The 25257-nt window shown below is 44.1% G+C and overlaps 1 protein-coding gene across 6 annotated transcripts in view; it reads right to left on the reverse strand.

Annotated features, from left to right (window-relative positions):
- The window catches only part of LOC118509173, a 104383-nt gene that overhangs the window by 39891 nt on the left and 39235 nt on the right, over window positions 1–25257 (reverse strand). For all 6 annotated transcript variants that reach the window (XM_036049438.1, XM_036049433.1, XM_036049437.1 and 3 more), the window contains exon 3: window positions 11273–11316. The gene's annotated coding sequence lies outside the window, so the exon portion shown is untranslated. The remainder of the gene's footprint in view (window positions 1–11272; window positions 11317–25257) is intronic.

Raw genomic sequence — 25257 nt, forward strand, 5'->3', positions numbered from 1 at the left:
AATGATGAAAATAATAAAAAAAACACCAAATGGGAAAGCTTTAATGGAAATGGGCTGTTCATCCCACAACGCAAAAAAAAAACCCAAGGAATAAAATTATATGATTGAGAAGTTCCATCTCATCGTTCGGGCGACATCGAACACACTTCAGTTCGTGATGGATGGCATTGATTTATCTCTCTCTCTCTCTCTCTCTCTCTCTCTCTCTCTCTCTCTCTCTCTAAAACCTGCTTAAAATGTCAAACCATAGTACGGCGTACTAATGCATTCTGATGCTGCTTAGTGCTGGATAAACTTTAAATCGGATTGAAAAGCGCAAGGAAAACGGAAATAACAACCGTTCAATGTTCTACCGTTCGTGGAGCGTTTGTGTGTTGTTTCGATTCGTTTGTATTTGTATTGTACGTTCGCCGTATCGTTCGACCAGCTCAACACGAATGTGGGCGAGGATCAACGGTTTTTGGGAAATGTAGTAGCGGTTCACTGTTTGATAGCGTGTCAATTTTTCAGAACGCTTACCACGTCAAAACTATTCCGAGCTGACGTGTACACTTCCTTCACTCGCTGGCTGGGGTTTTTAATTTATCAACAGCGGTACCTGTTGTCGGCGGGTTGGCACAAAAGCTTATCATGTCGGCAACGGTGGAAAACTGGTGAGGTACGGACATTTATTTTTTCCCGATTGAGTTTCATTTTGTTTGACAAGCTGTTTTTTATCCTTCTATATTTTCTTTAGCTGGCTGAAAGTATGAAACAAACAGCTTTAATATTGAGAGTGCGAATAGTTTCTTTATAATGCTTTTTTCCTCTTTTTATAGCAACATTACAGCAATGACCATTTGAACACTAAACTAAAAATACAATTTATTACGCTCAACCGAAGTGCTCACATCGCACAGGGAAAACGAGATTTTCATCATTATCGCAAACAAAGGCACTCCCTCGCATACAGCAGTATAAATGTGCTAACACACTATAGGGAATTGTGTTGATAGTGGCCAACACACAACAAAAAAAAACACAATGTCTTTCACATTTCTCTTTAGCTGTGACGCAACCGAGGAAAACCCCCCCTTAGCATACCACACTGAAAAGCGTATTGTGAGCGTTACTCGTGTATAGGGAGAAAGCTACGCTACTTGACCGCTTCAACAATGGCCACGGTTTGCCAGCCAGGACAGAGGTGCAGAAGATTAAAGTACCGAGCTAATGGACGGACGGGTACGATCGAATGAGCTACGCACTAATACACACGGTTAACGAGCTGGAAATGAATTCTTGTGAATAGTGAGGAAAGTGTGTTGGGAATGCATCTGCGAGCGAGCATTGAAATTAATTGACCACGGGTAAGCTGTTACCGTGTTTTTAATTATGCTAATGGCGAGGATCATGTAATTGCATATTGATGGATGATATTGCTCTGCTCACTTGAAGTATATTTTTTAATTAGAGAGAATAAATTCAGTAAAGTCATAAAAAATTGCTTTTCGTAACATCTCTCATCAACGGTTAATTTAAAATCAATCATTGCCAACTGTCAGTGATTGTCATTTGGTAGTCATCTGTCAAAATGTTAATTAACAATTTCATCAGTATTCAGCAAGGTGTATGTATTTAGAAGGTGGATTTTTATCGATTTGACAGGGCGACATTTTAGTCGAGTTATGTCAGAGTTTGTTTACAAAAACATATGGTATGGGGCTACCAACATGAACAAACAGCCTCGATTCTCAGTCCTTTGAGCAATTTCGCTAATTTATGGGGCATCTTCGCATATTAAGTGTTGTCCCACAGACGATTGACGATATTTGGTTGCATTTTTCGTCAAAAAATCGCAAGCGATACCACCACCGGCGCCTCCTCCGATGCTGCCGTCACTCTTCTCAATACCCTTCCCCTTGATCACCACGGAACTGTTATGTCAGGTCGAGAAATGTCAATTTGCTCTAAACAACTCTACCTTCTATATCTACATACCTTGGTATTCAGCAGAAATCCTTGATACCGCTCACGATCGATCACTGTCATCTATCAATCCAATATCCAGGACTTTCTAGCAGATGCATCAACGCCATCAGTCCATCTCACTTTGGGCCTACTTCGCTCTCCTCTAGCCATTGTGGACAGCTTATAAAGACTTTACGGCCTGAGTTGTCCAGTGCTGTTCTCATGATAGTACTAGCCAACGAATCTAATCCGCTGCTCCGCATAACTTCTTCTTTGACTTTGACATCTCAAGAAGGCTTGACCTACCATAACTGCTTCTTGACTTAACCCTTATAACCGTAGCTGGATTGTTTATCCCGCATTCGTTCGGGCTCCACACAAACGGAACGAACAATCCTTCAAAGCATTCTCGAGCTTGATTCACAAGTCACAATTTTGACCAGAGTTTATGTCTGAGAGACGTATGTGAGTAATGTAAATATAGATGTTCTTAAACGTTCCAGTTTCGCACATCGCAACAGGTCTTCTGAGTGGAGAAGTTCCCTCAAACTTTTCTGTGACCCGTTGTCCCATGTCAAAACATGTATGCTGACTTTTGACCTCAGGTAGAAGTATTAAACGACTTTCTAAATTCGGTAACTTATCCCTTGGTTTACAAGCATCTATTTATATTTGAAGAAATTCGAATAAAAGGCTACCGAAACAGGAAACTCCGGTAGAACTGGAATCTGAATGTTTAAGACCTAAGAATGGCCCATAGTATGCGGAACAAAACAGAGCATTGGTTCAACTTTATTACTTAATAACTTTTTACTTAAATCATTAATATATACAATATGTTGATTGGACAACACATTCAGTATCATCCGCGGTAATTGTAATACTTTTTACGTGGAACGACATATTACTAAGTATACATCCATCACGATATTTCCCAGAACCACCGAGTATATCATTTATCCAGTTGTGAATTGCTTGCTGCAAAACCTTATCCGTACCACAACGCGCTCACAATTCAGATGCTGCTGTGAGCAGTACAGGGAGCAAAGCTGCAAGGTTCTAGCAAGAATAGAAAAGAATTTCATAAGCATAAGCATGCTCGTTCCGCATTATGTATATTATTAAGGTGAAATTGTTCTGACGGAATGCCACAAGCATCATTCAACCGAGCCGAAAGCGAGAAACCATTTCCTGGTCGAACAGATGCTGTCATACGGCCGTTACCGCGCTGCTTCCCGTGGGAGGGGCAAAATAAACCCCGAACCTCAAACACAATACAAAACCACATAATCCATGTTCCGTGCAGACCAAACAAGAGAAAAAAAGCGAAGCGAAGAATGAAACACACAAAATCAACCATAAGCTTATGACGACTCTTGCCCGGGTTGCGCTTTGTGTGGTGGAGCGCCCGGGTTGATGGGATGCGAGGCCGTGGACGAACCACCGTTGCAGGGCATTATTTTTACCGCTACCGTCGAAAACCGTTCACATCCTCGAACCACGCGGGTGCTTGTTTGTAGTTGGGCCCGACAAAAACATGACGTGTTCGGACGGTTAGCCCCGAGCAGTATCAGATGGGCTGTTTGGCAGTGGCAGCAGGCTTGATGTTTCTTTGCCCGAAAGAAAACGCACAAGATGGAGCACGGTCGGTTGAATGGCCTAACATAATAGCTCACATTCGGCAAACGGATTCGGATTGTGTTTTCGTGTGGTGGTGCAGATGACATTCATTCTACCGGTGAGCAACGCACACACCTTGGTGCCGGAAACCGCCGCCATGTGAATCAGGCGGATTAGCACGTGCATTGAATTGTCACTTCCGTCCGTCAGCGTACGGCCTTCCGGCTGTGTTGCTCATTCGCTCTCCCCCTTTCTCTCTCTCTCTCTCTCTCTCTCTCTCTCTCCTCTGTCTGTCTCATCCACTCTGTTAACGACACCGCTAGACCAACGGGGAGAAAAATCAATATACTGGCTGTGACCAGTCAGAGAGCGTCAGACGATAGCGCTTCCGCTATAATCCACCCGGAAAATAACAGCCGGCGGGTTTTTTGGTGTGATTTGATAGTGTGTTTTCGCGACAGTTTTCAAGAGGCCACCGGGAAAATAGCTTTTCCCCGATAGCTCCACAACCCGGTCCAATCATTATGGAGCATCGGTGAGGCAGATAGATTCAGAATATGGAGAGTGAGATCAATTTATTTGTGTCGGTAGCATAAAATGCTTCAAATCAAATCAGTTGACACCACCACCGCCACCATTCGATGGTGGATAGCTTTTGAGGACCCTCCTTTGCTGGACACACTGTTCTGTGCGCCCCAAAAACCAATTGGAACAATATTGTCTCAACTGATGACAATGCCGTTCGGATGTGTGCATGTGCAATGCAATCGCCTGTCACCGCAACGGGCTTCGGTCGGTATTCTTGTTGGTTTGTTTGCTGTCGATTAGCGGCAAATGAATAGTGACACTGTTTCGTGTGGTTTATCCTCTCCATCCTGCGAAAGACCTGCGCGCGGACCACGAGCACGTCGCGAGGTTTGATTCTTGTGGTTTTGTTATGGTTTTCATTAGCGTGTCATCCTTGCGGTCTGTGGTCACGAACCACTCCCGGTGATGGTTCTCGGTGTCTCTGGGGCAGGAATGGAATTGACGGTAACTTTCCCGGGGGATATCGAACGAAGAGTTTGTGACGTGATACGGTCTCCACATCGAGCAGATTCCCGGTAGCAGCAGCAGCAGACGAGCAGAAGTTCTTAATTCTATTAAACCACTGTGAACCATTATCGTGTGGTTTTATAAAGTGCTGCAAATAATGGGACAAAGCTGACGAGCCAGATACCTAGTAGGAGGGGGGGAGGGGGGGGGGCACCAAGATCTAACTTTTGCTGCGACAACAAACTTCAAAACAAGGCCCACCTTGTTGCACACGAAATGCTTCTGGCACGCTCAAATCGAACGTACGCCACTGTGCAGTGGGGCAATGGGTGCTCAGGGGTGCTCTAGAGCCAACCCCGGGAACTCGTTGCAAGGACAACGCATACCGAAGCACATCATGCTGCGTGTTCGTCGAGAATGGGGTAAAAACTTTCCAACCCCTCTAAACCCTTTCCTTCAAACACTTCCGGACGCATCACCATCATCATCACCACCATGTTGTCGTTAAAAAGCGACCTCATGTCTCTCGCTCTCTTGCAGTGCAAATAAGTTCGACATCGCGCTGGGCACGTACCCGGGGCACATAAGAACCTGGGAAGGGACGAAACAGCTTTCGTTATGTGCAGTTTTGAAGGAAACGGGGCGAAACACATTTCATGGTGCCCCAGGAATAATGTTCGGAAAGGGACAAACTCAACTTGACGAGAGTGAACTGTGCCGGATTAATTAGATTGACGTTCGGGGACTCGCCAACTTAATCACGACACTTGGCCCGACCTGATCCAGGAAGAGACCTCGCCTGTGTGGTGTCATACATCGGCACGCAGCAGATGCTTCTGGTGCGACAAATGAGCGGCCGAAAAGATCGACATTGCGTGTGAAAGCATGTAAACGAGGTGGTTTTTGTTGCTTAAGTGGTGGGACGAGGTTTTGTCTGAAAGCGGTAGATTCTAAGTACAAGAGATGAGATTTTGAGGACAATAGGATCTGTGATGACAGGAGTTATTTCTTTGCTGTATGCATTTGGTGGTTGAAGAATGTTTGAGAAATAAAATAGAAGGTGTCTTTAACATAAAGGACCCACGAACAGGGTAAGGAACAACAGTGGATCAGACCATGGACCCTCACCTGCATTGACCGTGTCCAAGGAGTCTAAATATTTAGAGACCTGTTAGTCAGAAAAGTCTTAAGTTCATGAGTTTCGCCTCCTCTCCGCTCAGATTCCTTGTTGCAATCATCGAGACAAACGCCATCGTCGAGCGAGTCATCTAAAGAGTCAAGAAATTTGTCGCTCAATGAACCTAGTTCAAGACCTTGACGTCAAAGGGAATGACTTTGCTTAAGAAGTTTTCTATCCACCAATTTCTACGATTGATTTGATTATCAAATTATCATAAATAAAATGCTTACTTGTGGCGAAGATAGTACATCAAGATACTTAGATACTAGGCCTTGCACAAAGATTGCATACATTCAGGCGCCAGCTATACTAATCGCTATTAAACGAGAACTATTAAAGGTGAATTCAATATGGACTAGGTATCAATGTTATGCCTTTCCCAGGGGAAGTGATTCAATGCAGCTTCATCGTATAGGTCACACCCAACACACAATGCATAACTCAATTACGGGACCGTACCTAACTTCGTTAGCAAACTCAGCAGGAGGTGTCATGTTGCCTGTCATGCAGCATACAAACTGTGGTCAGTTTGGGTGGTGATGGGCCGGAAACAAACGGTTTCAGTTTAAAGCTTTAAATTAATTTTAAGATATTGTGTAGCAATAGTCCAACGAGACAAAGGATTGTGCGTCTTCAAGCGTGTTAAATAATAATTCAATTAAAATTGACCCGAAAAGGGCAGCTAGAGCTAGAACAACGCTTATTTTGTGCATGCATACAGCACACGATAATTTAATCAGCCGTGATCGATTGGTGTTCGGCACGCCTGTAAATTTGCATCAATTTAGACGTGCGCAATTTGTTTTCAATCCCTGAACCTAGCTAATCGTGCCGGTCGTTCGCTCTTCGGCTAGAGCGAATTATTCTCCACTCGTGCGTGTAGGACACGCGTGAACAGTAATAAGTGTTTCGATCATGCTTCACACCACACCGTACTAGCTCTGGCTCTGTGCAAGTGTGAGTTTTTTTCTTCCTCTAAAAGTAAGTACATCAATAAATTCACCCGTGCTGGCCTTGCCACTTGCAATGTAAAATAAATAAATCGTTCAGTTCATTAAGACTCCCCAACCGGAAAATCACTTCACGGTCACGAACTAGAAGCTGCGAGCGCTTCCACGTGCTCCACCTCCAATGCGATGCTGATTATTTATTCTGTTTTGTGCCAATGTACCACGATTGACGGTACCTCGAAATCGACGGTTTTGGAGAGTTATAATTTATTTCCTTCAAATGAAAGACGCTAGAAAAGACGCTGCCTTTACGATACGCAAATTTCATAATATTATTTCGCACCTTTCTACTACTTTTTGCCAAGGTTCTTTTCTGTCCCACAACTCCCCATTTTGCGCCGAACGGCGATGAAAAACCGGTGCTGAAAATCGACATTCATCGGATGGCAAGGTTGTATGGCACCCGAGCGCCGCCGAGTTCTGGCGTTGCAATAAAACATAATTTCATTACCATCGTTGGATGGTATTCGGTTGGTTTGCTGGTGGCGGTGAGCGTGGTCGTTGTGGTGTTTGTAAAGATAAATTTCCGTTTCTACTTGTTTTTCCCTCCGACCTGCACGGGAATTGGCACGGGATGAAACGCAACAAACTCGCCGTTTGTGGTACACATTTGTGGGTTTCTAGCTGATTTTTTGTTTTTGTTTCAGCAGACTCAAACAAAACCGCCGCGCGCCGCGACTGGGTGGAATGGCGTTCCCGTCTATGATCGGTGGCCCTGTAATGGTTGCTTGCGGTGTATATGTGTGTGTGGGTGCGCATTTTTTTATAATGCTTCAATCACGGCCAACGATTACCCACACGGGGAAAAAAACGGAGGAATTACTAACAGAATTATCCATCCCTTTGGAGCTATTTTCCAACCATTTCTCGGCATTTCCCGTTTATCGCATTCTGGCGGGTGTTAGGTGGGTCGTAAAATGCAGCACACACATATTCCCACTCCCGTCCAAGACTTAGCAGGTGGAAAAATGATCGATATTCGTCAATCTACTGCGTTAGTGGCCAATCAATTCGTCCCTCGGTGGGAGAGAATAAAAAAAAAAATTCCGGTGAACCGTTTATGTGCCAGTGGTGTTGTGGTGGAATTGATTTTGTATTTTTTATACGTGATGACTGTTTTTTATTTGCTTCGTGGCATTCATTACATCCCGCGGGATATTATTTTTGTGTCGTGGAATGTATGGGTGGGTCGAGCTGGGGGTGTTTGTATTGCACGGGCGGTTATGCCACAGCACCTATGGACAGTGTGAAGTGTTTGATGGAGTGGTTTTTTATTGATAGCCATAAATGCGTACTTTGTTGCTTAGTTGAGTGGAGTGTGTGCGATCAGTCGTATGTGCAAGAGTGATAAAATAACATTAAATTAGCTTTTATAATTGTTATTTGCAATCTGGAAACGCTTTAATTCTAACAGAAATAAATATGTTAAGCATTTTCTTTGAAAATGTAACGGACGTTTTTGTTACATCAAGAACAGTAAGATAGAAATGGGAATGGGACAAGAAGCTAGAAATGGGAAAGTTATAAACATTTTGGGTGTTTATCTTCATTTCTCAACAAGTCATTTTTGTTCCTCAAAACGGGGGGAGAAAAAGAAAAAAGAAGAAAAACTTATCGCCACAATTTCAAAGCTGCTGAGCTAACCAGCCAGCCACCCGATGGAGGCGCCTGGTCATTTATGTAGTATTAAATTAGTTTGAGTTATTAAGGACATGTCTTTTGCCCTGGTAGATCTGAAGAAAGCAAAAAGAATGTAAGGGTTTAAAATCTGTATAATCTGATTAATTAGTCATTCAATGAACTTGATTATCTGAATACGACACACCTAAAGCTCTCGAAGATGTAGTGGGATCAAAATATAAAATTCTTGAACTCTTTAAGTTAACCCTGTACTTTATAAGAAAGAATTATTTTATGCTCCTCATACAAGAGAAACAAAACTTCTCATCGCAATTTCCAATCGTCTTCCAAGTCACCTGTAATCGATGGAGACGCCTGGTCGTCTACCGGCTCTAGATTTCCGCTAATATACACCCAATGGGGATTGACACTGTGCTCCAAAGTGCTTAACCGACCATCAGCACCGAATAAAAGCAAAAGCAAGCCCAATCCCCGTTAAGTAAGTAGACACGAAACAAATGCTCACTGTCCGTGTACCATTACGACTACTTGAAAGGCTATTCTCATGTCTTCAGAGAAGGATAAAAAAAAGGCACACTCACATCCGTTTCTAGTCACCGACCCAAGAATTGTCCAATTGCTTAAACACCGACACAGCGATTTTACCCGTAGTAAGCAACACCAACGCCACGCTACATCCGTGACAGGGCCTGCCTTTACCCGACGACGTGCGCTAGAAAAGTGGTAAACCTCATAAAAGGTTTTCGCTGTTGTCGGGTAAAAGTGGTCGTATTCGTATAGTTACAAGCTTCTTTTTTTTCTTCCCGGTTCCTATCCTTCTACCCAAAGAATTTCAATTCTAAGTTCGCGCTGGCATGCAAAAAAGGAAGTCTACCGCACACCGGGGCTCCGTATGCATGCGAACGAGAAATCTGTGGCGTTCGTGGCGTTCGAGGGCGAATTTCTTGGTCACGGTGAAACGTTCCGAATCCGAAAGCCCGTACCCGGCAGAACGGGGTTTTACTGGCACATGTACGCTTCCTGGTTTTTCCGTACTGGTGTCACTCGAGTGTAGGAAATCTTTTGTGTAAATTGCATTTGACAATTTTATTGTTTGTTATCTATTTCCGGTGCCGTTACGACAACGCCAACGCTGCCAGAGATCGTTGCGGTGCCGGGGTGATGTTTTCTTTCCGTTTTCTTTCCTGTTGCTGCTGTTTTTTGTCTGTTGTTTGCGATGCTGGATGCCCAACAGGGATTTGCTGGGAAGCGGTCGACGCCTTTATGATATGTTGTATCGATGTGGCTTGCGTCCAGGAAAGGTAAGGAACGGTATGCTGAACACTGCTATCAGCGTGTTTTTCTGTCGACTGTTTGGGACGGACGTATTTGGTCCGGAAGGGTTCTAAATGTTAGTTCAATATTTGTGCAACCCCAGTCAGCGAACCGGAAGCTGGGGTGCGGTTGACACATTTCTTTTTTTTTACCGTCCAACTATACTTACAAACACCTTCAGCAACATTTAAGGACCAATCTGAGTGTAGTTCAGCACAAGTGGGAAAATATTCATGCCGCCATAAAAAGCTCAATATTTCGTTCGCAAAATGAAATCCGAACAAGCGAACTGCGCCGTCATGAATATTAATACAATCATTACAATCCGCATGCTGTCGGCACCTTCATGTATAATATTAATCATGTCTACGCACATGATGTAGAGCACACCAACTACAAGCGGCACGTGCACGTCCAAGATAGTCGAGTGACCATAATTTGTTTGCTAATGATTCGCTCATCACATGCTCATTCATGGTTTGTTAGGAACAGACGGAACAGCATTTCAGTCACGTTCATGTTTGATTTTGGGGGCGGCTTTTGCCAGCCAAGGAAGTTTCTTGTACCATATGCTCCAACAAAAGGCAGAAAGAATTGAATTACTACAAGAAACTTGTTCCAGTTGTGTTGGAGTTACTATTTACCCACCCTTCGGATGGTTGATTGTAATTACCGTTGTCTGGCGATGTGTGTTTGATGATCCTGCATACGAAAGCGCGATCTTATTGATAAGATTACATTTCATTGCCACTTGCGCACGATAGAAAACGATGCGAATAAATAGCTCATAAAGATATATCAACGCAGACATCCGTGCATGCACACATGCAAAGAAAAGTTTTTTGTGTCTTGCTGACGAGAGAGAGAGAGAGAAAGCGAACAAAATGGGGCCAAATCTCGTCTCGAAGCGGTGTAATCTGATATTCGACAGGCGAAGGCAAAAGTTCTGTTTCGTGACGCCTCATGAAATTTCATGTCGTGTTTATGAGCAGCACCTTCGTACGTCATGGGTGAAAGCCTGGCGTGACGTTTGCTGTTTCTAGATTTAATGAAATCTTTTTGGAGTTCACTACCAGAGGCCAGAAAGATGAAATCGCAAACTGGTAGGTTGAAGCTACGGTTTGTGGAGTTGTTAGGGTTATTTATCGGGATTAAATAGGATTAATTTTGAGAAGGCTTTGGTCATTGATGCAGAGAGTTGAAGAATGATTAAGACACACATTGCTTAGGATTATCTACGTTATGTATTCAACGTTGTGTTTGCTTGTTTGACAGATAGAGAGCGCCCTTAGCTCCGAAATTTTCATTGATACACTTAGCTGTCATTTTTTCGAGCAGCTGCTCGATTTTGATTTGCATGAAGATCTGATTGTATAACACCCTACCTTTGGAACCTATCTTCCTCAGAATTGATTTTATCTCTCTAACATTATCACTATAAAGTATCTTAATAATAGATGCAAACAAAGCCTTAACTGAGCTCTGCTCACTTTATACATCTCGAAAACTACTAAACGATTCTTACCTCCTTAGAGTCCTTGCAATGGGTTTATTCCTCCGGGAGCATACCTGGAAGTAGAGCGCAAATGTGAAGCATGTATCAGTATTGAGCACACCTTTCAGATAAAGAGTTGTTTCGAGCAATTTTTTTTTTCGCTATCTTTGTTCTTCCTCCCGCTGCATGTTGATTAGATTGCTTATAAGGTAATCTATCCCACCGCCATGCCCTCTTGCGACGAGCATCCCGCATCCCATCTCCCGTTCGTTCCTGAAGGTAAAACAAAGAAGGGCTAAGTAAACCCATTAATATCACTCAAAAAGGTTACACTTTCACGGTCAAAGCCAGTCGACCTGAGCTGAACGATCAGTCCACGTCACCCGATACGTGTGTTGGCCCCCCGCAGAATGGTAGACTCTCCTACACCACAGCGAGAGAGAGGAGGGAAACGAAAGGAGGGTAGCAGGTTGGTGCTATTTGTTCTTCATTGTTTTCTGTCTGATAGTTGGGCAAACAGAACCAAAAACACCCTCTTTTCCTCAGGAGAACCACGTAGGTAAGGTACAACATGGCGAGGGAAAACTGGACGATAGTTCGGACTCGCTTCCGGTTGGGGTATGAAGCTTCGGCATCGGAAGTGAGATTATTTGATGAGGGTCCGATGGTAATGGTAAGCGAGGGTGAGGTAAACACATTTGACCAAATAAACCCACTCACAGTGCTACCCCGTGGAAACAACCGACCACCATCAACATTGCTCGAAACGGTCAAGCGAGAAGCGGGTCGGTCGAAAATCGAACAAAGTTGAGAAACGAGTGGCCATAATTCCTGCTCCTCGACTGGGGGCTCTCACCATTCCCATCCCTCCATTTTGTTCCCTGTGTGAGCTTCCGACCTAAAAACAACCCCGCCATTTATTCGACGGTAGAAGGCAAGAAAATCAATAACGAAAAATCATCTGCTTCATGCCCGATTCGTGCTCACGATGAATGGAAAGGAATTTTTGGAATGCGATTTTAGTTTGGGATTCTAGCCTTTGAAGCTTTCTGGGGCTTTCTAAAATTAAATTAAAGGACAAAAAAAACTTGAAATAGATATTTCTAGTTAAGGAATAACCTTCACAAAGCATTATTTTTCTTAAGCAATATTGTGTCCCTACCGAGCTCCTCCAGACTTCCTCCAGGAAGCTGTCTCCAATGCGATAAAGGATTCTAGAAGGGGTTGGGCTTGTTCCTGGGTGTCGAGAATTGCCCTCAGGTAAGAAAGGTTAGCCACAGCGACGAGCCAAACACACACTCACACGCAACACAGAGGGCTCTCGAAGGACCCTTCTACCTTTTTCCCGAAGCTCGATACAAGGGATGTTTCGTTGTTGCTTGTCGCGCCGTTTGGCCATCCGGTGTTACCGGTGTGCCCTCCCGGTAAGCGTACCCACTTGAGCGAACAGATAGCTCATAATCACGGCAACAAAATCGATTAATCTCATCGTGACTGTTGTGAGTGCGCGTTAGTAGTTTTTTTTCTTCGTCCCAGGTCTTGATGAAACTCCTGGCTTCTTTCTTGTAGGGGACGAATAAGAGTTGAGAGAGAGAGAGAGAGAGAGAGTGGCCAGAGTAGAGAAACTGACAGTTTATTTAACGACTTTTACCCACATCAAACGGCAATCCCGGTAGCCAATCCTCTTTACCTCGCTGGAAAGGTTTAACGCCTGGGCGCTATCCTTCACTAACCATTTTGTTTTGGGATGAGTGTGTGTGTGTGTGTGTGTGTGTGAGAAAGAGAGAAGGAAAAAACGCTTGTCGATATCACTGCCTTTACCAAAAAGTGCACTAAAGGTCGATGTGTATGAGTGTGCATGTCTCCGAAGGGACGCGAGACAAGAATTCCTTTCGTCCCGTCGCTCATATGACAAGCCACACACAAGCATTTTAAGAGCACTCGTGGATCGTTGTAATTTACGATGATATTAATTACCCCTTGCCAACCTGTCTGCCCTCCCTTCAAGCCCCTTCCCAGGCTTGGGGTTGTCAGCCGTTTGACATTGTGATAACCTTTTCCAAAGTGTCAACTGAATAACAACATCCGCCCTGTTCAGGGAGTCCCTCATATTTTCGATGTTGTTTTACCTTCGACAACAACACACACACACACATTCGCTTTATACAGGGATGAAGTTTTTTTTTACCATGATTCCTTAAGAAATTACCTTCCCGAAGTGGGAGGTCCGCGGGTGCTCCAACTTTTCGTAAGTGAGCAATTAATTAAATTCCCAAAAATCAATAACGCCAAAGTAAATTTAATTTCTCTTCCACCCTCTTCCCAATGTTTCTTCACAGCCCCAGAGGTTCATTTTGTTTCTCTTTTTTTCTCTCTCTTTCCTACACCTGTCTCACCAGCCTGCTGTGGAAGCCGTCATCGGGATGGAAAAACGGCTGCAGGTGAAATTTATAATATTCAATTTGCCCAACTTTGCCTTTCGCTTCTTCCGATGATCATCGTCTCGCAAACGCCGACGGGAAAAAGGAAAAATTTGCGGCCTGTTGAGGTGAGCTTTCCCCGGCAGGGAGAGCAACCGATTCGAAGCACTGCCTTAACCGTGCCCTAATCCTGCCCACAGGAATCCGTACGATAGCGAGCAGGACCTCCTGCCGGGTGGCTTCAGCGTGATCGACATGCACAAGGTACTGACTACCTTGGGGCTCGAAGAAGCGCAACAGAAAGGGAGAGAGAGAGAGCGAGGGAAAAATTATTGACCAGGTGAGCTGTTGTTGTGAGGTTAGTATATATTTTTGTATTTACCAAACAACAGAAGACTACCGACATTTTTGGCTGGCGTAAGTTACGGCGACCTTTCGCAGTGAAGCAACGCCAACGCAGCAACAAATGGTTCGACGATAATTGGTTGGTTTTGCAGATTACAAAATAAAAGTTGTCCCACCGCTTTTTATTTCCGTGGGTTGTATGTACAGTTCTGATTGGTTCCGATTGGAAGCCACATTCCCCTTCCCATTTGAAGCAACAATTCGAGCCCGACTAAGGCACGTTTCGAGCAACCTATGTTCGTGGAATTATAGGCCTTAAGAAAGCTGCACAGAAACTGCAAATGATTTGTGATTCGTTTGTTCGATCCGCAATGATAAACCGCAACGCCCCGCTGGGGTGGGCCCGGGAGTGATTATTTATTCGGTTGCTGGTATCGTACCAGCGGGAAGTAGCTCTCACGCCAAGTAGCAAAAGGTTAACAAAGAAATAAAGTAGTATGGATGGGCAAAAAAATCAATAATGAATAATTTCTGATCGTTTGGAAGGGGAAACCGAAGTTGTTGAGAGGAAATAGAAGTGAAAATCGGTTGGCTTCTTTTTGTGAACTTATTGGAAGCCGAATGGCAAAATTTAGATCATTGAAATCTGTGCTGAAAATAAAGTTTTGTAAGAAATTATTAATTAGCAGTCCTATAGAGCTTTCATTGCAGCCATTTGAATGCCTTTTCAAGCATTGAAGGAAGCTTTGATCTAGCTTTGAAGTTTTTGAGCTCAATTGAGGCCTTTTAATTGGAGTTTGTAGAAAGTTTCCTCATGGACTTTATTCCATGTAAGGTAATTAATACCTATATTTCCATAGAACTTTAGGTTTTCTTTCACCTTTCATGAATTTATCATATCAGCTATAAATATGCAATTTTTGAAAAATTAAGCACATTTTAAAATCAAGACTTGGCAAACATACTTAAACTTAAAACGGTAAGAGACATCTGGTGGCAAATTTTAGAAGTTAAAATTCAAATCTACTTACGACGCTTGAGCTACAAAGCAATGATGCGTAAAATTGAGACCAATTTTAAAATTCTACACACTCACATACGCATTATTTACAAATTAAGAGTGAGAAGCTCTCAAACATTCGGCAGCGACTGGAGAGCGAATAACATTAAACAAGTTCATTCATACGAGAAGGGGCGAAAAATCACTCCACACGGTGTAAAAAAAACACGAAGATATTTCCCTAGAAACCACTCGTACCACCTTGGCCTTCACACAGACAGTTCCAGCACACCAGGGCTGTGCAGTTTCATGCTGTAGAAGAAGGTCGGGACACGGATGCTCTGTGCACAACCACACCAAACCCAAGCGCGAGCGCTCGGGAAATGGGATCTTCTTGTAAACAAAACCGAGCACCATTAACTTTAATATTCACTCTCTGCGTGCCCATAAAGTTTAACTAACTGAAACATACGATTTTTTACGACTCACCCGAACTCACCGTTTCCTGCCGTTCTGCTCGTGTGACCGGGCCACCACAGACCTGACAGATGAGATTCGTTGAAACGAGCTGCCGGTTTGAGTGAGCGTGAGTCACAGATAAGCGAATCTGGTAGTAAGATCTAAGCGAGACGTCCTAAGGTACTGCCGGCACGCATCTTTCGTTGCCAACAAAACCCCCGCTTAAGAGCGAAGTTTGCCGAAGGTCCTCGCCCTTTGCTTTCTTTTCGTTGTTAAGGCTAAAAAAACTCCAGCGAAAGGAATTATGTCACCGCAGAGTTCGCACTCGGCCGCATGCAAGAAGGCCGACCTGTGTGTCAGCTACAAGCGAAGGACAAATTGAAATGGTGGCAAATTGAAAACGGCAAATGGAGTACTATAAATTACTCTCAGCCTCTCTCTTTCTCCCTCCGTCACGCGGAGAACATAAAGGGGTGCGTAAGCTTTTGCTGATAGAGCGACAGGACCGGGATAGTTAATGTCCCTAAGCGGAACTGAATCACCAAGGCTGGTGCGTTAGTGGAATGTTCGTTCTAGAAATTTAGGACGCAACTGCTAACGAAGGAGCTAAAGAGAAGCGTTAATGATGTTACGGATCAGAGGCACAAACAAAGCCTTACGAGTGACTTAAACACGTTTTCTTCTCACTCACAAATCTACTCTCCAATCTAAAAAAGTTCAAAGTCCTGGGAAAGGAAGATTGAAAAGCAACTTCAAACTCAAAGTTATGGAAATGAAGTGCGCGAAGTGCATTTAATCCGGATAATTATTCTTACTCCACAAGGAATTGAATAAAACAGGGCCTTCGCTTGTCGCAAACAGGAAACGGAAGCGTTGTGTTGAAACAAGATAAGCTGAGAAAAGGGGATTTTAAAAAGGCTAGCCAACAATTGGATAGAAGCTAGTTTAAAGCAGAACAGACTAAAGTAACGGAGAATGGCTAAGGGTGGTGTGGTAAAGTTTGGACGAAGGTGGATTGTCGTAGGTCAAATGGATTGTTTGCATAATGGAGTTGGCTTACAATGCACCAAGAGCTCAGGAGGAAGCAGTACTCTGGCAGGGGCCAGGAGTCCGGGATAAAGATATCCATCATTTTGGACATTCGTGGACGAAGAGGAAACCTCTGAACACTATTCGGAACAATATACCCGTATCGTACTTGCAGGCAGTCCAATTCTGGCCCCCGGCTCCCAGGACACACTGGCAGGATGATTATTATGTCAAAAAACATATTTTCCTTGGTAAAACTCATTTCCATTAGGTTCTATTTTGTGGTAGGGAGGACTGCAGATAGATATATTCTCATTCCACAGATGAGGACACTCTACTCGCCAGACCAAATGGAGGAAGAATTAGAAAGAAAAACACAGCCAGCAAATTGCTCTACACCTGACAGACTATATCGGAAGGGATAAAGTTTTGCTGATGTTCTGAATTGCTTCCGGATAACTTTAGAGCTTGACAACTGAAGTCATTTTAGTCCTCAATGTCAGGAGCATCGAACCACGTTTTAATTTTGATACTCAAGACTCATTTAATTTTTATGTCACAATATTTTACAAAAAAAACACTAAAATCAATCACGTAAATGTGCTCTTGAACATCGCAGCTCTGCTCGAGATCTCAACCCGGAAAACCCATTACATCGAACCGGACAGCCGGAAGTTGACTAACCTCAAAAACTAACCACCCTTTGGGCTATCAGCCCATACCCAGCCCATCGGTTCTGGCTGGTCAGTGATATGGTAGAGCAACTTACGACCCGGCAGCTCATTAGCTGACGTTTAAGTACGTACGTTCATCGTGGTGGTCCGGCAGACAGCAAGGACGACCGTGCAAGAACGCTCGTAGCGTTCACAAACTGTCACTGTGGATGAGAGTGGGATAAGAAGAGATGGAAGAGAATATCTCGTGCCACCTCGTTTCTCAGTACCGAGCCGAATGCGCTTTAATGGAATGTTACAGCCCACCTCCTTTCTCGTGGTCACGTCGCCGACACGACATGCTCTTTTGTTTGCTGTCACCGGAATGAACGTTTGGCCAATCGGTGCCCCGTGCACCATGGTGGAAAATCTGGTCTCAATGGTTTTTTTGGAGGATATACCGGAGGAGTAAGGAGTCTTGACGTAATGATGTCCTTTATCACGTGAAGCACCCTCGTATATGATGCTGGTAAGCCCTTGTACTAGCGATTGTTTTACCCGACTACGAGCGTCCTTGTGATCTGACCGGGGTTTTGGGGATGGCGATTGGAAATGTCTAGAGTCATTTACGCTTTTTTTGTTGTTGCCCTAACTAAGCTCCAGAGACATTCTACAATGTAGTTTTAGTGAGTGTTTCTTCATTTGAGTTGGGTTCTACATCCCCAAGAAATGTAAATCGATGCTCAAAAAAGTTCCACTCGCCATAAAAATATTGCCAATCGAGTTTTTATTTCGGTAAATAAAATTTGTTTACCAACTCGAGGAATATCCATACTTCAATATTTTGCCCCACTCAATAAAAAGCTCTCCACAAACAACAAACATGCTTGCCTCGCTGAAAAAGTGCATTCGGACAAGTTCAAGTGTCCTCAGGAGAAACTCTTGTGAGTCGTACAGGCTAGCGATCGAACTTTGGGAAGATAAAAGTGTCAATACTTTCCGGGGGTTTTTCTTCCCAAAAACTTTATTTCCGTTCGTAGACAAACATACACACACACCCACTAGCTCCGTAAGGCAAAAAAGAGGCCAATCGTTTAACGGCAACCCTCCGAGAGCGTCGACCCATCGCCAAAGGAAAAGAACTCTCAAGGGTTGAAAGATGGAACGCGTGAGGCTCGGTCTCGGACAAACAGACAGACTCACACATCCATTAAGCCTCTGTAGCCATTTCTGCCAGATGGGTCAACAAAAACATCACCCAAGCCCCTGTTTCGAGAGTTCGACCCGCCCCCCGGAGGACCTGGTGTGTGCTTAAATGAATAATCAAAAAAAAAGGGAAAACGTAAAATTTGGGGCACAAAAATACAGACGGCAGCAACCGGACATTGCCGAATATTTATAACCAGCAAACGGCCCTCAGGCAAAAAGGCCAGTACTAAGGGTGACTCGTCAAAATGGTACGCACCGGTATTTGAAGGGGTGATATTTTTCGGTTCAACGAATAGATAGTGCTCTCCAGATGGGGGAGGGTGAAGGATCGATCCATCTTTCGAGATGTGGAAAACATGCCCCCCTTGAAAAAAACACTGCTTCATAGTTTATACGCTAGAGGGCGCGTTCGTCTGGTGAGGTTGCTCTTGGGGGACGAATCGAAGAGTCATAACACTCATGGGGAAAACTTTTACATTTCCTAGGAAAAACATCGTGGAGATGTTTATTTTTCACTCGTTCTCTAGTGTGTGTGTTTGCCTCTAAGTGGACGAAGTTGAGGTGCAACTCTAGCGAGAACCCACTTCCGATAACCGATTAGAGAGCGAACGAGTCGTTGCCGTACCATCATCAACTCGATTTGGGAAATTCTCCATTTCGAATTTGATAGTTCCCATAAAGACCGATCGAATGTGTCTGCAGAGCATGAAAACGTCAATGAAATAGAGAGAAAAAAAGAAACTCCACTCCTAACCAATCTTTTTTGCTTCACCCATGTCTTCCCAGTAAGCCAGTGATCGGGGGGTGAAACATTTGTGGAATTTGTGTCCGTTTATGCGCCATATTTCGGCACGACAGCGCTGTGGCATGTGTTCCCAATCTCACCTTTTTTTCGATGGAGAAAGTTATTCCTAAGAAAGAAAAAAGGAAAGTCCTACTCAAAAGCTGCAGACACACCGGACACCAGTGACCGTATCATGTCATATTTAATTGAGCGTGTAATACGAAGAAGTTTTCGATAGCATGACCACCCCCCGCCCGATCATCCAACCACGACCCGCGATGTGCGATTTGTAGTCCCGTTGGCCACAGTCTCACGGGACCAATATGTTGGACGGCTTGCCGTGGGAAAACCTTCCTCCCCTCCGCCCGGTACGAATTCGGGGACGAGCAAATTGCAAATTGAAATCCAAAAATCACTTGCCATGTATTCCTCCCGGGAGGCACCCGGGATGAAATGTGATAAAGGAATTCACAATATGGTCCGGTAAATATGTTGTTTACCATTGTGATTCGTACCAGCGGAGATGCCAGACACCAGCGCTGGGGCAGAAAAATAGCACAATGGGAATAGATTTGTGCCGGGTCCGATTGAAAATGCAATTCACGTTCGGGAAAGCAACCGGGGAAAGACATCCGATTCCGGGCTCGCTTTGGTACACCGTCGATGGCCGGTCGTTTGTTATCGGTCGGTTTGGTTCGTTCTCTGGCGCTTTCTTTGCTTTCTCCAGGAAGCACTCGGTTTGTATGAAGTGATTCAGTTTGGAGGGAAAAATTCAATTTTTTTCTGGGTTTTTTGCTTGCTGTCGCGCGTGACCATAGAGTAACATCCGATTGGGAATGAAAAGGAAATGCTTGGGAAAGCGTCAGATCACGAACTATTCAATTCACTTACGGTAGTGGAGTATACAAACAAACCGATGACACGGCAACACTTACCACTGAACACTTCAGTTCACATTGGGCGTTTGGAGGGATACCTTTCTTAAAAATTGAAGCATTTTCTTAAATAAGTAGTGTAGAAAAAAATTACAGTTAATCTTTAAGATGTATTAAGAGATAAAAAAGAAACTTAGCAGGATTGTCCAGCGGTTTCTTGAAAAGGAAATCATTCACAAAGTAGATAAAATGGCGCTCGGATTTTCGTTCGTTGGGGTGGTCCGGTGGCCGAGGCCACAGCGGCGCTGGACCGGAGCTCAAATCCTATCCAGGCCGTCTGCCCGTATGCAGGATTCCAGCTGATCTTATCTAGCTATTGGTAAAATCAAATCACAGCAAGCCAGAAATTACCGACCGAGACCGTTGGGCGTTGTAGCGCCAATAAAGAAGAATACTGCAATGCTTAAAGTGAATATTGCTGTACAATTTATTTATAATAAAAAAAATAATTGTACAACTATTCAAACACTATATAAACAAATTTAAACTCATCTAATGCATCTCAGTAGTGCCACGTAGCAATCCTCCTTGAACTATGGTATTATTAAGCATGGATCAGTTTTTTTTATACGTGTCTGGATATTCCCCATAATCCCCATCCTATACCGAGCTGGCGTGGGTTTTCAATCACGCTAAAGGCTCGTTTTCTTCAACCACCTGGGACAGCTCGGATCTTGCTAACGTGTTCGACCGTTCTACCACCACCAAACCAAACACCATGAACAATCGAATTGTGTTAGCTGCTGCTACTTTTAATCAATGACGCTGCATCCTCATTGTGTGGTGTGGTGAAGCGCCCCCCGGAAAGAAGACAGTCCATCGAACCAGACACCAGAATCACGGGTCCGTGGTCGATGTTGATGCTGCCGCTCCTACTGCTATTACTACCGTATTACCACCATTCATGACGATGATGATGATGGTGCATGCAGCACACACGGGTAGCAGTTCAATCTTTACTAGATAAACTACCGAGTGGGAAAAATAAATCTCGTCTTAAAAATAGCATTTGTTTTGACAGATCATATTTTACTTCCCGCCCCCATTCGTCTCCCGCCATATCTCTTTCTATTGCTCAGATACACAGACACACGTACATGGAGCTAGAAGCACGGCACGGTTTAAACGTTTGCCAAACGGTGGCCCCCGGTTCCCTCGCGAATGATTATCCCAAATGCACCCATCCCGGGCACAGACAACGCGAAGCCGCATGTGTGCCTGCTCCCGATCTCGATTGGTTAGCAATTTCGATAGGAGTTTTTCTTTTGCTTTTGTTTGTGTGGCCTCCTTTTATTCCGTGGGCGAATTTTTCCACCAACGAACTTGAACCATGTGTGTGTGTGTAACATCGAGCTGGTGTGGGAAAAATACCCCAAAAAAAAGGTAATTGTTAAATCGGTGAAAGCGATTAGTTTATCGAATGATAAATGGATTTTCATTGCTGGGAAAGGAATTTTGTTAAAAAAGAAGGTTTTTAGGTCAAGCAGGATCGACTGAAAATGAATAGAATTGTGGTTCAAGTAATGGGTCATCCACATTGTAATTTATCGCTTGAAAGATAAAGGTATTAGAATCGATTTTTGATTTATTTATAAAATCCACCAATAACCGATCGAGGATTATGTTGTTTCTACAAAATTTTCTTAATAAATTTAATACAGTTATTCAAATGGAAGTGTTATTATCCTTGTTTTAACCAGAATTTCGAATTCGCAACTTTATTCTTTTGTGACCGATGAAGGAGTCCTCATAATCAGAAGCTCAGCTTACTCAGCCGCATGGTCTTTTGATTACTCATTATTTAATTGAGTAAATTGAGAATTAATCTTTTTAGAATAGTCAAGCTTTTCCATTAAAGAATTGTAGCTTGAAAATTGAGCTGTAATTAATTCACAATTCATAGTTGTAATTTCCACAGATCATTGGATGATGATTCGCAAGGATTAGAGATAATCCAATTCCATTAAAGTGCGACCGAATGCCATTTTAATCCACTCATTTCTGCACCCCATCAATCCTCATTTGCATACAATACCTCCTAAACATTTTTCCTAATATAATCTACATTTCTTCTTCGAATGATTCCCATTTCCATTATCAACAATATTTGCTAAGCCCCGCTCAGTGCCTGCAATAATTATCGAGAAACAAGCTCAAGCTGTATCCTGCATTCAATTAGGATTTGCAGCACAACAGAACCGAAAAAAGCGACACAAATCGACGACAGTCAGACAGTTAACACCTTCAAGCTTTAACCTTCAGGGAAAACCGGCGAACGAGTTCCAATGGCGATGACGATTAGTAGCAGCACCGGGTGCCCACCGGGACGGACGGTGAATCATACGGGGTGGGTCGTAAATCGATGGTCATAATATGCCTCATCATCATCATCGTGCTGGCCCACACACACACACACACATGGATGGACGGACACAGCACTGGCTTCCATCATCCCGCTGGTGAAAAACGATCCATCATCCAAGTAGCAAACCCGATGATAAACGTTCCGGTTACTAAGGACGGTGGACGCTGCCAGCTGCTGGCCAACGGCTCACCATCCATCCCTCATCAAACGTTAGAAAGGGATAGTTCATCAATAGTTTTCCAATTTTCCTAATCAATCGCCTGTGCTACGGGATGACTGTACGCTTGTTGAACAGACACACACACACACACACTCAAGCACTGATTCGAAAGACAATACCTAAACACCATCACCACTACACCGGCACGGGGTAAATCATCCAGCCCCTTTTTCGTCGGCTGGTGGTGGAAATGTCATTAATCGTGGTCGATAAATTTTCCAACCGTTGTTGCGCCAAAACTTTACTGTAAACATGCCGGGGGTAGAAAATATTTGATTCGGTTTCGAGTTCCACCCCGGCTCAGCTACCACTCGCGATGGATGGGGGCCCAACCGTCCCAGATTGTGGGGTGGTAAATAACAATAACATAACGCGAACTCACCGCTTTCGAAACTTGCTGTGGATGCTGACTATCGTGACTTTAGTGACTATTTCCATGCCCGGGAGCTAGCGTGTGTGTGTGGTAATAGAGGGACATAAATTTCACGTGTGTGAGCCTATGTTTATTGTTCGGTTTGGCAGAGTGTGCAAATGATCGGTCCTGACCCTGGAGCTCGCGAGTTCGTAAAATACCGACGACCCACGGACACAGGTTGGGATTGGCTTTTCGGACGATATATTTTGGCAGTATGGTATCGATCAATCCCGACACACGTTGAGCGAATACAGGTGCGTTTTTAGAGGGCCAGGCTGCTGGTGATGAGCTTGAATCAGGAAGTCGGATCAGTTCCGGTTGTCAGAATACGCTGTGTCACTCGCAGAAAATAGTAAAGGTGTTATATGCACCAAACAGGAATAGAATGCTGTTTTGCTAACATCACATTGCATACTTTTAGGCGTTTATTTTATTTTATTTGCTTCAAGATACTTAAACACACAAAAGAAAGCCATACAATGTTAATAGTTTCTCCTTTTTTATGGTCTCAGAAATAATCCTTCCCACTCTAGATTATTTATAAAGGATCTAAAACCGAACACCCCTTCGAATGGCCCACTCCTGGGGATATCTTTCCATCTCGAGAGAAAAAGTTCCCCTCGAGCAATTCATTCTCAATAGCTCAGCAGCTTTTTCCGTACCCTAACGCTGTTCGGACGGAATACATCAGCAAAAATAATGTCGTCCATTAGTGAAACGGGCCGATACACTGTCAGCAGAGAGAAAGAGAGAGAGAGAGACAGGGGGCTTAAAGGGCTCTCGAAAATGGCTTCTACACCAGTGGTGGAAAAGTTTGACGAAAAACATGCGCCCAATGCGGAAAATTGAAATTTGTCTGTTCGGATGGCGTTGTTCACCGCCGGTTTTCCAATGATGATGCTAATCGTCGATGGTCGACCTCCATCAACGCACCGTGTCCTGCGTAATCGTTTTGTCCAACCTATCAGGACCTCTCTTATCGATGTCCGGAGATTCGGGCCCCGAAGCCTTTGCCACACTAAATGGGTGAGTAAAAATGTAGTCACGCCATCGAGAGGACGCCTCAAGCCGTCGTTGTCCCTGATCATTATCATTGTGCCGCATCGTGCGTTTGCTGAGCACGCTTGTTTGCTTCTGGGGGGGGGGGGGGGTTTCTTTTCTTTGGGTAGGACGAACCGAAAGCGAACAGATGGGTAGCACACGTCAAGGATAACAAATCCAATAAGTCAGATCGTTGCGTTGGACTGAAACCGTACGTTTACGTGTTTCCAATAAAGAGACCGGAATTCGGAGATAGACGTCACAATCGTTTGGGTGATAATGTTGAACGTTTCGTTCTGCTGGCGTAATGCTTAATGTTGACACGTAGCCGATTAGCCACAACACGTCACTGCTGGCTAGCATTGATCGAACTATTCCAAGGAAGTTCGTCTTCCATAGACAACAATCATTGGAACACGTTGCTGGCAGAAAAGCCTATTCACAAGAAGAACAAGAGCGAAACTGACCGCTCTGGTAGATACCAAAAAAACAAAAACCTTCCCCGGAAGTTATTACGTCGTAAAAGTGGTGCCACTGTCAGTCTCTTAGGCCTCACAGCGGAGGCATGTCGCTCAGTTCATGGTCTGTTAGCGCCCCGTTAACTGTTTATTAAGAAGAAGTTAGATGTGACGACTTCTTCTCCACGGTCCGTTTCCCTTCACCCCACGTTTTGTGTGTGTGACAATATAAAATTGCTCCCCTCTGCACACAAGGAAATCTATTTCCGTTTACCTCGCTGGACCACTGATCGCGGGGGTAAGAAGTTATCGCTAGGAAGCAAAAATACGCCCAATTTAATAGCCAAATAAACGACGTTCAATGAGCTCCCTCGGTGTTGTTTATGTGTGTGCCCCGGGGTTCGGTTGCCCGGCAGCCTGAGAAACATGTGTTTCGTGCGGATTTATTACACCGAACCTGGGTGGGAACGTCTTTGCCAACGATCATCATCATTGTCGCTGTCGTAGTTGAATTATCGTCGGGCTGGAGAAGCGCGATGTGAGCTGAACGTTAAGAAACACTGGTTCACATGGTTTCTTAAAGTACGTACAAATAGAAATAGCAACACCACAGGCAGCTATTGAGGTCGTTTGCTCATTAACAAAAAAAAAAAACGAGAAGCAAGAATACGCTAAATAGATT

Source organism: Anopheles stephensi, chromosome 3, assembly GCF_013141755.1.
Source record: "Anopheles stephensi strain Indian chromosome 3, UCI_ANSTEP_V1.0, whole genome shotgun sequence".
Classification (NCBI taxonomy): domain Eukaryota; kingdom Metazoa; phylum Arthropoda; class Insecta; order Diptera; family Culicidae; genus Anopheles; species Anopheles stephensi.